The 13,553-nt window shown below is 40.7% G+C and overlaps 1 protein-coding gene across 13 annotated transcripts in view; it reads right to left on the minus strand.

The window, feature by feature from the left end:
- brd2a (bromodomain containing 2a) overlaps positions 1-13,553 on the minus strand; it is a 185,754-nt gene that overhangs the window by 52,211 nt on the left and 119,990 nt on the right. Inside the window, exon 1 of one of the 13 annotated variants that reach the window (XM_028825579.2) lies at positions 1,060-1,415. The exons of the other annotated variants lie outside the window; for them this stretch is intronic. The gene's annotated coding sequence lies outside the window, so the exon portion shown is untranslated. Of the gene's footprint in view, positions 1-1,059; positions 1,416-13,553 lie in introns of those variants that run through there. 13 annotated transcript variants of the gene reach the window in all.

A 13,553-nucleotide genomic window follows, 5' to 3' on the forward strand; every position in this document is an offset into this window, starting at 1 on the left:
AATCTATTGTGCTCAGTAGCAAACACCAAGCAGGTAGAAGAAACATCAAGGTCTAGAAATGAATTTGGCTTAATTTAAACGAAGGCAGTATTCGCCCCAATTGAGGCGACAAAATATTTTTGTATCGCGATTAATGATGCAAGTCTACAGCGGCCTACAAAATGTATTTGCACCCAAGGGCTGTTATAGGGAAGAGCTACATTACCGTAACATGAATAACAAACTTTCAAAAAAGAGAATAAATGCCTTGTGACGAAACGATGAGTATCACAGTTATACAAAATTGTATTTTGTTGGTTTTACTTTGCAAGAATGGGGATAAGAAAGCCTTTCCAGCGGCCATAGCCATTACAATGACACAGCATTTTTCCCATTACTTGAAATCTTTTCTTTTTTTGTTATTTTAACTCTTTTAAGCATACTATCTCACGACAATTCTTCGTTAGAGAAGGGAATATTATTCGCCGATATAAATAAGAGTTACTTAATAATTTGTATTTTTTCCTATTTCTATAGTGTCATTTGACCATTTAAAACTGCAACAAAAGGGAACTACTAAAATTATAATTATTTAATAAGAGCAATAGCATTATTTCTGTTTTTAAATGGATCCAGAAGGCGGAAGTTTCCAGAAACCCTAGTGTAAAACCTAGGAGCAGACAAAAGTACCCTTGTTTATATAACCTTGCAAAATTATCATGGCATATTCATTTACCTAACAATTACAGTGACACATTTAGACAGACTCATAGAATATACAGCCGTTAATTGAAATAAAAGGTGATTTTTATAACTTGGTCATTTTTCTTCTCCATCAAATACCATCTCTTTGTTAGCCTGAAACAGGCCATTATTTACTTGGACTATGTCACCTTGATTCTCCATGTTACGATACACTTTATTAGCTTTTGGCCATATGTTGTAGTAGATCTGAGTAACATTTCAAAGCCATTTTCTTCGTCGTGGCGATCACGTTCAAGTCGACCCCCATTGGACAGAATAAACCATGTGACACGAAGACACGACGGAGTACAAAGAATAAATATAAAAATATCTCACCTGTAACATTAAATTGCACATTTATCACTACCATTTACTCGTTTTTGTTTCCACAACGATTGTCAAATACAAAAGCTCACTTTTCGAGATGAAAAAAGTAAGATTATTCCTCCAAAATACAACAAAGAACATTTTCCAGAAACGTCAGCATCGCGTGGATTGGTCAACCAGCATCACGTGATACGTCTTCAAATAAAAGATGATTTTTCGACGGTAAAAACGACGTCTTGCTGAAAATTCTGCATGAACGTGGGTTTTTCTGGTAAGTATCCATCGAATGATGTTAGTTTGGTTACAATTCCTCGAGTTTCCAAAGGACCTGACTGTTTCCGTCGTACTCCCCCCTTTAGGCTCCGATTCGGGTTAATGTCAGCATGGCTCCCAGTCCTACTACATCCACTGCGCATGTGCATGTTGCGGGAGAGAGAGTGGTCTAGGTTGTAGAAGTGCGCAAGCGCGCAGAGGCATCAGATTAACCCTCCTTCTTAATTGCTTAATCGGTATACACAAGAGCAATGAGAGTCCTTATTCTTGTGCAATAATTACAAAACGTAACTGCATTTAAATTATTTTTATAGTTATATAAATTAGGCCAGATACAACATAAATATATAGCACTTGCATACTTTTAACTAATTCAAGTGAACGTCGTAAATACATGACTTTTGGCGTGAATTGCATTTTTGTAACCCTGACAAATCATTACAATATCGCTTTTTATTTTTATTAAACAGGAAGTTCTGATAATAAAATGAAGGCCGAAAATGATAATTTCACATCTGCAAATCTTAAAAAATACAACATAGACATTTAGATCCAAGCGACATTGTTGTAGGAAATGTGCTCACGTAACATTTCAGTCATTCAGTAATACAGGGAAACTATGGCTCGTCAAAGTAACATTTAGAAATACCTCATAATGTAGCCTATTATTTCAAGACATCTGAATATCATTTTCACATATGTAAAATATTACATTTACTTATTTGTGCGATTCCTTTATCCAAGGAGACTTAAACATTTGGGGTACAGTTACAATTCTTTTTTGTGTTTTTTCAGTCAGGCAGGTGGTCATGGTCACACGGTGTCAGTAGCAGGATTTGAACCACAATCTCAGAGTTTAAAGCCTTAACCAATATGTCACACGATTAAATAGACCTACAATGGGGTTCGTTAGATCTAAAAATACCTTCCCGTCCATTTTGAATGCATTGAAATGCATTTCAAGATATCTCAGAGTAACTCATACAGCAAAGTCCTTTGAAAGCATGTGCAATTCAACAGAAGGGATTTTTTAGAAGTCCGTAAATTAATTTTATATTTCTTAAAATGCATTTCATATAATTCAAATGGTATTGCAGATCTGTGACAGTATAATGGAAATTTTTTGAGATACATTGAATTGAGTTTCTGATATCTGAAATGCTGAACTGCATTTTAAGATTTCTGGAATTCATTTTGAAATATGTCTAAATATCGATTGGGTATGCTTTAGGAAATTATTAATCTGTAGAAGAGATTAAAACCTATTACCATTGACATTTTAAAATATTGTAATGGGAGAATACTTTAACTAGTTCATACCTGTGTTGTGTATAATTACATACCATTCATCCATCCATTTTCCAACCCGCTGAATCCAAACACAGGGTCACGGGGGTCTGCTGGAGCCAATCCCAGCCAACACAGGGCACAAGTCAGGGAACCAATCCTGGGCAGGGTGCCAACCCACCGCAGGACACACACAAACACACCCACACACCAAGCACACACTAGGGCCAATTTAGAATCGCCAATCCACCTAACCTGCATGTCTTTGGACTGTGGGAGGAAACCGGAGCGCCTGGAGGAAACCCACGCAGACACGGGGAGAACATGCAAACTCCACGCAGGGAGGACCTGGAAGCGAACCCAGGTCCCCAGATCTCCCAACTGCGAGGCAGCAGCGCTACCCACTGCGCCACCGTGCCGCCCTAATTACATACCGTACAACATAAATACATTTTTTTCAGTAATAATCTTCTTTCCTATAGTTGTTTTTATCAAGTAGTACAGGGTCTTGTGCCTAGATGTGTTTATTCAGTTTGTTATCTCTATCGATTTGTCTTTAATTTTCCCAGGTATGGTGTGTTCCAGGTAGTAAACACCAATAGTGGCTGAAGACTTTAAGAAATATTACCTATTTTCTATTTTATTTTATTTTTTGCTCCAGTTGACTTTTGTAGCAGTATATTTATTTACTGTATGCATTTTAGAGTAGCTGGTTAACTGTACTTCCTTACAGTTACAGTGTGCTGGATTCATAGTTCAACCCAAGAACTGCTGTGTAGAGACTGAATAGTCACCTGATACACCTCTGGAGACCTACAGTTTTACTTCTGCATCCCAAAGAAGTGTACATTAAGTTAGCGGGCAACTCAAAATTGACCTGATATACAGTATAAGTCTGCTTGAGTGTTCCTGTACTGGACTATCAATCTCTCCTGTCCTGACTTAATTTCTGTCAGGGTAGGGAACCACCTCACTGTGAATTAAAATTGGAGAAGCATGTTTTTAATTGTGTGTATAATATATATATATGTATATATATATATATATATATATATATATATATATATATATATATACAGAATGTTTGTATTCATGCTATTATTTAAATTGCAAAACAAAAAACAAAACAATTAAACAAAACAAAGTGGATGATTCAGTCCATCAAGCAAGTTAGGTTAGCTAATGGAGAATCACTATGCTTACAATTGTTTCAATCATTTTATGGACTTTGGGTCTTATTGATATATGCACCTTTAATATCCAGGGGCCTCATGTATAAACGGTGCGTACGCACAGAAATGTTGCGTACGAACCTTTCCACGCTCAAATCGCGATGTATAAAACCTAAACTTGGCGTAAAGCCACGCACATTTCCACGGTAACTCATACCTTGGCGTACGCAATTTCTCCGCTCGGTTTTGCAGACTGGCAGCACCCAGCGTCAAAGCAGTGCTACTGTTCCTGTATGGTTATCCTTTCTTAGATCCACATCCACGGCAGCGGCTTTATCAAATACACTGAAATTAACCGCATATCGTTCATAAATTTAATGCATCTGATTATAATTAACCTGTAACAATATAATGGTCCACAGAATGGTGAAACTACTGTTCCTGTGTGCTCATCCTTTCTTTCTTAGCTCCACATTCCAGACGCGGCTTTATAAATACACTGAAATTAACTGCATATTGTTTATTAGTGTAATGCATCTGATTGTAATTAACCTGTAGCAATATAATGGGCCAGGGAATAGCCATAGTATTCCAAATACCATAACTGCTTTAGCGTTGTTACGCTCACTGCATCTTGTTCTTCTTTTTGCTGCTCCCGTTAAGGGCTGCCACTGCGGATCATCTTTTTCCATATTACTCTCACTGCACCACTCAAGAGTATTTATATCACTGTATCTGAGTGTGAATCACAGCAGCAGATGATTGGAAAGAGAATTATCGGTATACAGTTTCAAGTACACACTACCTCAACCACAGCAAAAAGCGTCAAAGCCTTTCCTGTACGGACCTCGCGTTTCAGAAACAGTTTCATCCCAAGAACTATAAACGCACTCAATCAGTCCAAGTGCTCCTTGTAGAACTGTTTGTACTTAAAAGTACAATCACCTCACTGTAAACTTACACTACAGTTTTAATATTGCACAACCTGCGCTACTTTATAAAGCGCGTATGATGACAATATCATTTTTAAGATGAAATGCAGCAAAATATGTTGCTTATAGTATACAGATAAAACTTTAACTTCATTTAAATAATCTTTATTGTTAATAATTAAACATGTGAGGACACGGTGCAGCAGCGTATAGCTAGTTCAAGGATAGCTCCTGCCTTGCGCTGTATTCTTGCTGGTGCTGACGCGACACTGGAAGGACAGACGAATAGAATAATTAAACATGTACTACGAAGATATTTCAATGTTCCTTAAAAGTTTTGAAGAATCGGCGTTCTAAGCTTACAAATGGCTTAAAGTCTATTACAGAGCTGATTGTGTGGCGATTGGAGAAAGAAAAGTATGGACAGGAATTGGAAGTTAGTACGTTTGAAAGAGACAGTACTTCTGTAATAAATTATTTCATCGAAGGTCGCACATGGCGCAGCAAGCCTCTTGCGTGAGATATGAACAATCACTGCGCCACCGTGTTCCCATGTTTAATAACATGCTTTCATTCCTATCATCATGAAAATGATATCACGTATACATCTCAGTATTTTAATTATTCAGAGAGCTGAAATATCTCAAATGTAATGCATTCTGTGTCCTGTCGGAGAAAGAGAAAGAACGGAAGCACGTAGTGATTCACACACATAGAGCACATAGAAGATCAAACACAGAACAAAGCATTTAACATGCTACTTGAGAAACTAGTAAAATAAACGATTTTAAGATGAAGTTTATGATGTTCTACTTTAATGGCAAAATAAACTACATGATTAAAGTGGAAATTTCGAGATTAAAATTGACATTTCGTGCTTTTTTCCCACTGTGTGCCTATGTTTTTTGTTTGTACCCTAATACGCTTTCATATGACACTCAGACGGTGGGCTACGACTTGCCTTTTCACGGCGACTTTGATATGTGATTTCTGTTTTATTTCGGGCACTGTGCGACTTTGTGAATTTGATCTTTCGAGTTTTTCCGACACTCTGTCACTCGATCAACTTTCTTTTGTTGATTATACCACTGTTTAAACCAAAAAATAGTACGTTTTTTCTTTGCCTCCACTTGGTATTTGCTGAAATTCTTATATTTTCCCCTGTGCTTTTCCCATTGTCTTTTCACAGAAGGCTATTTATATTGATTTGCATATTCAAAGAGGCGTAATTCTGGGAGGAGTTGGGGCGGGACAGAAGGCGCGTGAACGTGCGTTACTTTTCACGCTGATCGGGATTTATGTAGTGGAAGAACGTGAAATTTTGCGTGCGCACAGATTCCTGCATCTGGATTTTTCTGTGCGTACGCACAATCCCGCTTTTGTGCTTACGCCATGTTATAGTGTGAGTTCTACGCACGGCGTTATACATGAGGCCCCAGGTGATAATTATTTGATACATTTATCAGTTTGAATTTATTACGTTATGTTCCTTCTTGGAATATTATAATATATATAATATATAATATAATATAATATATAGGACTGTACTTTCTCCGGTCCTGTTCAGCCTATATACATCGGACTTCCAATACAACTCAGAGTCCTGCCATGTGCAAAAGTTCGCTGACGACACTGCTATCGTGGGCTGCATCAGGAATGGGCTGGAGGATGAGTGTAGAGACCTAATCAATGACTTCGTTAAATGGTGCGACTCAAACCACCTACAAATGAACACCAGCAAAACCAAGGAGCTGGTGGTGGATTTTAGGAGGCCCAGACCCCTCATAGACCCCGTGATCATCAAAGGTGACTGTGTGCAGATGGTGCAGACCTATAAATACCTGGGAGTGCAGCTGGATGATAAATTAGACTGGACTGCCAATACTGATGCGCTGTGCAAGAAAGGACAGAGCCGACTATACTTCCTTAGAAGGTTGGCGTCCTTCAACATCTACAATAAGATGCTGCAGATGTTCTATTAGACGGTTGTGGCGAGCGCCCTGTTCTACGCGGTGGTGTGCTGGGGAGGCAGCATTAATAGGAAAGACGCCTCACGCCTGGACAAACTGGTAAGGAAGGCAGGCTCTATTGTTGGCATGGAGCAGGACAGTTTAACATCTGTGGCAGAGCGAAGGACACTCAACAGGCTCCTATCAATTATGGAGAATCCACTGCATCCACTAAATAGTATCATCTCCAGACAGAGGAGCAGCTTCAGCGACAGACTGCTGTCACTGTCCTGCTCCACTGACAGACTGAGGAGATCATTCCTCCCCCAAACTATGCAACTCTTCAGTTCCACCCGGGGGGGTAAACGTTAACATTTAACATTATAGTATTGTCTGTTTTTCACCTGCATTATTATCATTCTTTAATTTAATATTATTTATTGTATCAGTATACTGCTGCTGGAGAATGTGAGTTTCCCATTGGGATTAATAAAGTATCTATCTATCTATCTATCTCTATCTATCTATTGGATGCAATGTTGCTTCATTTCAGGAGTCATTATTCTGAGAACTCTATATGCACAAATCCTGCTCATTTCTGATTGTTTATGAAGGAGGGATTCAAATGACCTTTATCTTATCCATAACATTTCTTCTAATTCATACACTGTCACTTTTCAGCTGTTCATTACGATTGGCTCCACGGTGGCAACATATCCTTTTGTCATCAGTGTCAATGACCAGCCAGACTTTGAGTCATCTTTAAAAAAAGATACTAGTGCCACAAAAGAATCCTGTAGCTAATCTGTTCACTGTAGCATACTGTAAGAAGTGGAATGTTCTGGTTAACCATTCACTAGGAGTTAATCAGTCTCCAAAGGCATAATGTTCTGCAATGTTAAAAATTCGGGATATCATAATACCTGATTTATCAGCTTTTGGCATCCATGTCAACTTAGTTCTGAAGAAAGAAGTAAACATTATAAACTACAAATGCTTCAGAATTGCATTTCTCATATTTTAATACATAGGAACTAAACTTTGGCACTTACAAAATGACCACCTTAGAATACTCCTTTCAAGTTCAAATATTTAGACCACCCCCTACCATGGTCTGTTAACAAAGAAGTATTAAGATTTCTGGTGTGTGTTTTTTTTTAATTAGAACTTAAATACAATCACATTCATATTACTAACCGAGAATGCTAAACCGGATGGACGCAGGGACATCCGGCCATGGGCCGTAGCCGCAAAAAGACGTACTGCGCAGGCGCCCCAAGAAATGAGGGGCCGCGAGAGGCGGATGAGGGGCCGCGAGAGGCGGACAAGACCACAGAAAAAAGGAGTGAGCACAGAAAAAAGGAGTCAAAGAAATGAGGCGCCGCGAGCACAGAAAAAAGGAAAAGGCACAGAAAAAAGTAGTTAAACGCAGGCGCCGCACAGCACCACACGAAACCCATTGCACACGAAACTAGCACACAAAAAAAAAGAAGACGCTCGCGCACAACAGCAAGGCACCCCCCCCACAGGCACCGGACGGGACACACACCAAGAGGGGGATTCAACAAGCCCCTGGAACACAAAAAAAAAGAACACAAAACCACCCCACACACCCTACAAGCAACGGACGGGACACACACAAAGAGGGGGATTCAACAAGCCCCTGGAACACAAAAAGAAAGAAGACGCTCGCGCAACAACAATCCTCACCCCCCCCCCCCCACACGCATCAATAAGAAGTGACACCCAAAGCCACATTTCTAAAGGAAACGTCCATATTAAACATACGTCATCTCAACACCTTCACACTAGGCAGCATAGGTGTCAGCATAGGTGGATCTCCTTACAATAAAGCACTGTTAACCATTCAACTGCAGAAAAGGCGACATATTAACAGTGAGTGCGATCCTCCTTATTACTTATCCATATTTCGCATGCTGAGGAACAAACAGGTCATGAATACACGGTCACGGGTACAAAACGATTCGGATCGGATAACGGGACTAAACACACGAACACGAATGAAACAACAAAATAAACGGCGGCGCATACAACGTGCTTCCAAAACTCCGGGAGAAAAAATGTCTCGGATCAAAAAACGCAAAGCTCAAGTAACCCCGTTACAGAGACGTGCCCAAATGGACAGACACAATGAACGTAGACGCATACAGCGCGCGTCTCAAAGTGCTGCATCGAAACAAGCACGATTTCAAACCAAAAGAGCTCGCGTCGCAGACATACAAAAAAGGGAGCGAGGAGACAGAATAAATGAACGCAGACGTGTACAACGCGCATATGAACTGCCAGAAAACAAGCAAGCAAGACTCCAAAAGCAGAAAGCTCAACTGACCGACATACAAAAACGGACAAGGCTCGATACAAACAATGTACGACGTAGACTGAAACGGACTTTTCGCAAAGCGGAGGTGAATCAATTAAAACTCCAAAATAGCGCGCCACAAATAATGGACATGCAACAGCGCGGCACTCAAACGCCACAAGCAAAACATGCCCGTCGCGGACATCAACGCCAGACACCTGCTAAACGCTTATGCCAGTTGGCTGACAACGCCTTCAATAATGAGTCCACTATTGAGGAAAATTCATTGGGATTAATGAATGTCATTTGCAATCATTGTCATTCACTTAACTTCCCAGAAGAAACAACTGGCAATACAAATAATGAATTTACACGTTGTTGTCAAAAGGGGCAGATTAGACAGCCTCCTTTACATTCATATCCTGAATATCTACAGAAGCTTCTAACTAACGATGTGCCTGAAAGTAAAAACTTTATGAACTGCATTAGATCCTACAATAGTTCATTTGCTTTTGCATCTACCGGAGTACATATCAGGCCACCAAAAGGCAATGGCCCATACTGCTTTCGCATATGTGGACAAATATTGCATCGCATTGGAACAGTGCACCCTGAAACAAATCAACAACGCAAATATGCACAAATCTACATCCTAGATCCAGATGAGGCAATCTATCAACGAATGAACCTTCCTGAAAACAAACAATGCACAGAGCTTATAATGAGAAACATCACTCATGTCATAAACAATCACCCATTAGCTAAGTCTATAAAAATGCTACATGAAGTTGAAAAGGAGGCCAATACAAAAGCAAATGCAGAAGGTATAGCAGCAACTACAATTGCTTTAGTCTTGATAAAGGACAAAGAACAAGATCCAAGACGATACAATCTTCCCGTCGTTATCCTAGAATTGACCTTACGAGTTCTGACCTAGAATTACCTTTTACATTGAAACGCCGACAGTTCCCCATTAAACCTGCATTTGCCATGACCATCAACAAATCACAAGGACAAACCATGGACAAGGTTGGCATCTACCTCTCTGAGCCCGTTTTTGGACATGGACAACTTTATGTTACCTTCTCACGTGTTCGACGTTCGTCTGACGTTAAAGTTAAAGTTATAAATGATCCATGCCAAGGAAGACTCATTCAAGGACAAGACACCATCTTTACTACTAATGTTGTATACAAAGAAATATTCCAATAAAACATTACTCTATGCCAAACACTCTATTTTTTATTTCTATAGGCATCATCCAAACCTGCACACTATTCTATATCTAATTCATACATCTCACTCTTTGTCATGCCCCAACGCCAGGGGTTGGCGAGCGAAGCGAGCAGGGGGCGGAGCCCCCTAGTTTTAAAATAATTACTTTATCCACTGTGAAAGCCAACCTGGACACAGACAGACAGGAGACATGTTTTTCACCCAGCACACATTTATTTACAGTTTTAAAGTGCACATGCCACCAGCACCACAATACAACAGTTCCTTTTCTGCCGCCAGTCCATCCACCTCCACTCCTCCTCAGGCTTTGTCGTCTTCCTCCTAACTCTGGCCCCCTGAATGGAGTGAGGCAGCTTCTTTTATATTGCACCCGGAAGTGCTCCAAGTGCTCTTCAATTAATATCCCGCAGTACTCCTGAGTGTGGTGGAAGTGCTGCATGGGCACTGTGAACTTCTTCAGGTGGACCCGAATCCTCTTCTGACAGCACTTCTGAGTGTGTCCAGGTTACTATGCAATGGCATCCCAGATAGGACTCCTGGCTGTCTGCTGGCAGGAGCCCCTCAATTAATTATTGTGGCAAATGAGCCCCAACACAGACAGGCATAGACCACACAGGTGCAAGTACACACACTTTTATTATCCTTTCTTGCCTTTTACAGCACTGCTTAGTGCACAGATCAGCCACAAATATTGCCCTGTCCCTTCTTTCTTTTTCTTTCTGTCTTTCTTTTCCTTCAATCTTCTGCTGCCTCCACCCCTCTCCTCGCAAGCTTTGTCCTCCACCTCCCGACTCCGGCTCTTGAATGGAGTGAGGCAGCTTCTTTTATATTGCACCCAGAAGTGATCCAGGTGCTCTTTATTTAACTTCTGGCAGTACTACCGGGTGTGGTGGAAGTATTGCATGGGCACCCGGAAGTACTCCAGATGGACCTGGATCCTCTTCTAGCAACACTTCCGAGTGTGGTGGGAGTGCTACATTCCAGGGCTCTGATACTGTCAAGGGGCCCCCTGGTGGTGGCCATGGGCTTCCATAGGGTTGAGCTTCTAAGCTCCAAGCCCGTGGCCCCGATGCAATCCAGTGGGGCTGCCCTCTCATGTTCCGGGGGAGGTATTGCTTTTCTCCCGATCCTTCCATAATAAAGGCATCCTAGCCAGGCAACGACCCCAGCCATCTGCCACACCACATGTATACAGGAGCATCCATCCCCCCATCTTTCTGAATCTGATGTTTTCTTTAAAGCAGGAGTAGAGGTCCACAGTGGCTCACGTTTTTGCTCCAACCCAGTTTCTTATATAGAAACCAGTCATTGCCAATAAGAGATCTTACTTAATTTCATGGCTTGCTTATGCTTTACCTCTGCAATGTCAGGTCATTCTTATATCATATTTTTTTTCATTTTCAAGGATATCATCCAAATAATTTGAACCCTAAAACAAATGAGTACTTCACTTTTCTTTCTACGGTTTCCTTCCAGATATTTTATTAAATCAGATAGTTCATGGTGAATATACACAGGTGTAAATGGGACCAAGTTAGAATGAAAACTGCTGGTTCTGGTATCACAAGTAAGCCCGCGATTCACTAGCAAATCGGAAATCCAAGAATGGCAATCAGTTTCTGTTCCATCCGATATTTGGATGGATGACATATCATGGAGGGTGGGTGCGTCTGGGGAAATGTCTTTTAATTAAATAAGCATATCTGTACTAAAGCAGTTTCGTTTTGTGGAGACGTGATCCCGTTGCCTTTGCTGACACCAACTGCTGGCAGAGTGGAGCACAGCAAGTTTGGTTTACAGGTTGTGGTGTTTGTGTGCCAGCCACTGAGTCTGGGAAGCCGCTGGATTAGAGTCTGTGACCGTTATATGATCTATATTACTGGCACAGTGGATTAGAGCAAGTGTAGCTCACAGGTTGTGTTGTTTGGCCGCCACCTACTGACTCTGGGAAGCCGCTGCGTTTTGGGAAGCCGCTGCGTTTGATTGTACAGGTTGTGTTGTTTGGGCGCTCAGAGGTTGTGTTGTTCGGGCCCCACCTACTGACTCTGGGAAGCCGCCACATTTTGGGAAGCCGCTGCATTTGACTCTGGGGCGGGCGCCACGGCGCAGAACGTTGTGTTATTTGGGCGCCACCTACTGACTCTGGGAAGCCGCCGTGTTTTGGAAAGCCGCTGCGTTTGACTCTGGACTCTGGGGCGGGCGCCAAGGCCGCAGTGCGCATGCGCCTCGGTGCATCCACCGTGCATATATTAACTGTGGTTTAGTAATATAGAAATGCATCTTAGTGCTAATAAGGAGCAAACAAAAACTGCGAATGAGCTGTTTAAGACTAAAATAAGCAATTAAGAGTGGGGCCTCTTAATAACTGAGATGACTAAAATGAAATATAAAAATGTTGCTTGAGCAATAGGTGCTTCACCAGCAATAATTGATTTCCCAATAGATAATTGGGTGGGACAAAAACCCGCTGTCACTGCAGCCATCCAGGACCAGCATTGCTCACCCAAGATTTAAAATTTTAAGGAAGCCTTTGCCTATGATGCCAGAAACAGAAACAAAACAAGAACCAGCCCTGGATAAGATACCAAACTGACATGTACACTCCAATAAACCTAACATCCACATCTGTTGGTATGTGGGAGAAATCTGGAGTACCTAAACAAAATCTACACAAACATGGGTCGAACTTTCAAATTATATGTAGTCTATCCACTTAACTTGTACACAGTACTTCCTTGATCCTCCTTCATCTTTGAGGCAACATCACTAACACTGGGCCACCATGTCATTGTGTAAGAAAGTATAAACACAACATTTACTCATATTATTAGTTTCATATAATTGATGCTTACATTTTAACACAAGTTAAACGATTTTTACTGTGTGGCCCTCGTGCAGGTTTGTAGCCCCTTTATTTTTTATGTATATTTTGAAAAAGCTTTGTATCACTTTATATGTCATAGTGTTTTATTGAGCTTCCATATTCTTTCACATGTTAATGTGCTTTCCTTCAGAGTGTCTATTTTTGCCACAGTCTAAAGATATAGAGTCAGGCTAATATGAGACTCCGTAATGTCTCATATACAGTATAAGGGAATGTGGTATAGAGTTGCTTCAGCTGATTACCTTATTCCTACTGCTGCCTGGATTATGTGTAGTTTTTATGTGAAGTTCTGATGCATAAAGCAGATTCAGAAAAACAGATGGCCAGGTATCATTAAAATTAAATTCTCCTATTATACAGAAGTCTTTAAAATGTTTTACTTCCTAATCTTGCTTTTATCATCTATATATATAATTCACTAAGTCCATGGCAAGCAAGATGCATGCAAGA

Source organism: Erpetoichthys calabaricus, chromosome 1 (genome assembly GCF_900747795.2).
Source record: "Erpetoichthys calabaricus chromosome 1, fErpCal1.3, whole genome shotgun sequence".
NCBI lineage: Eukaryota > Metazoa > Chordata > Cladistia > Polypteriformes > Polypteridae > Erpetoichthys > Erpetoichthys calabaricus.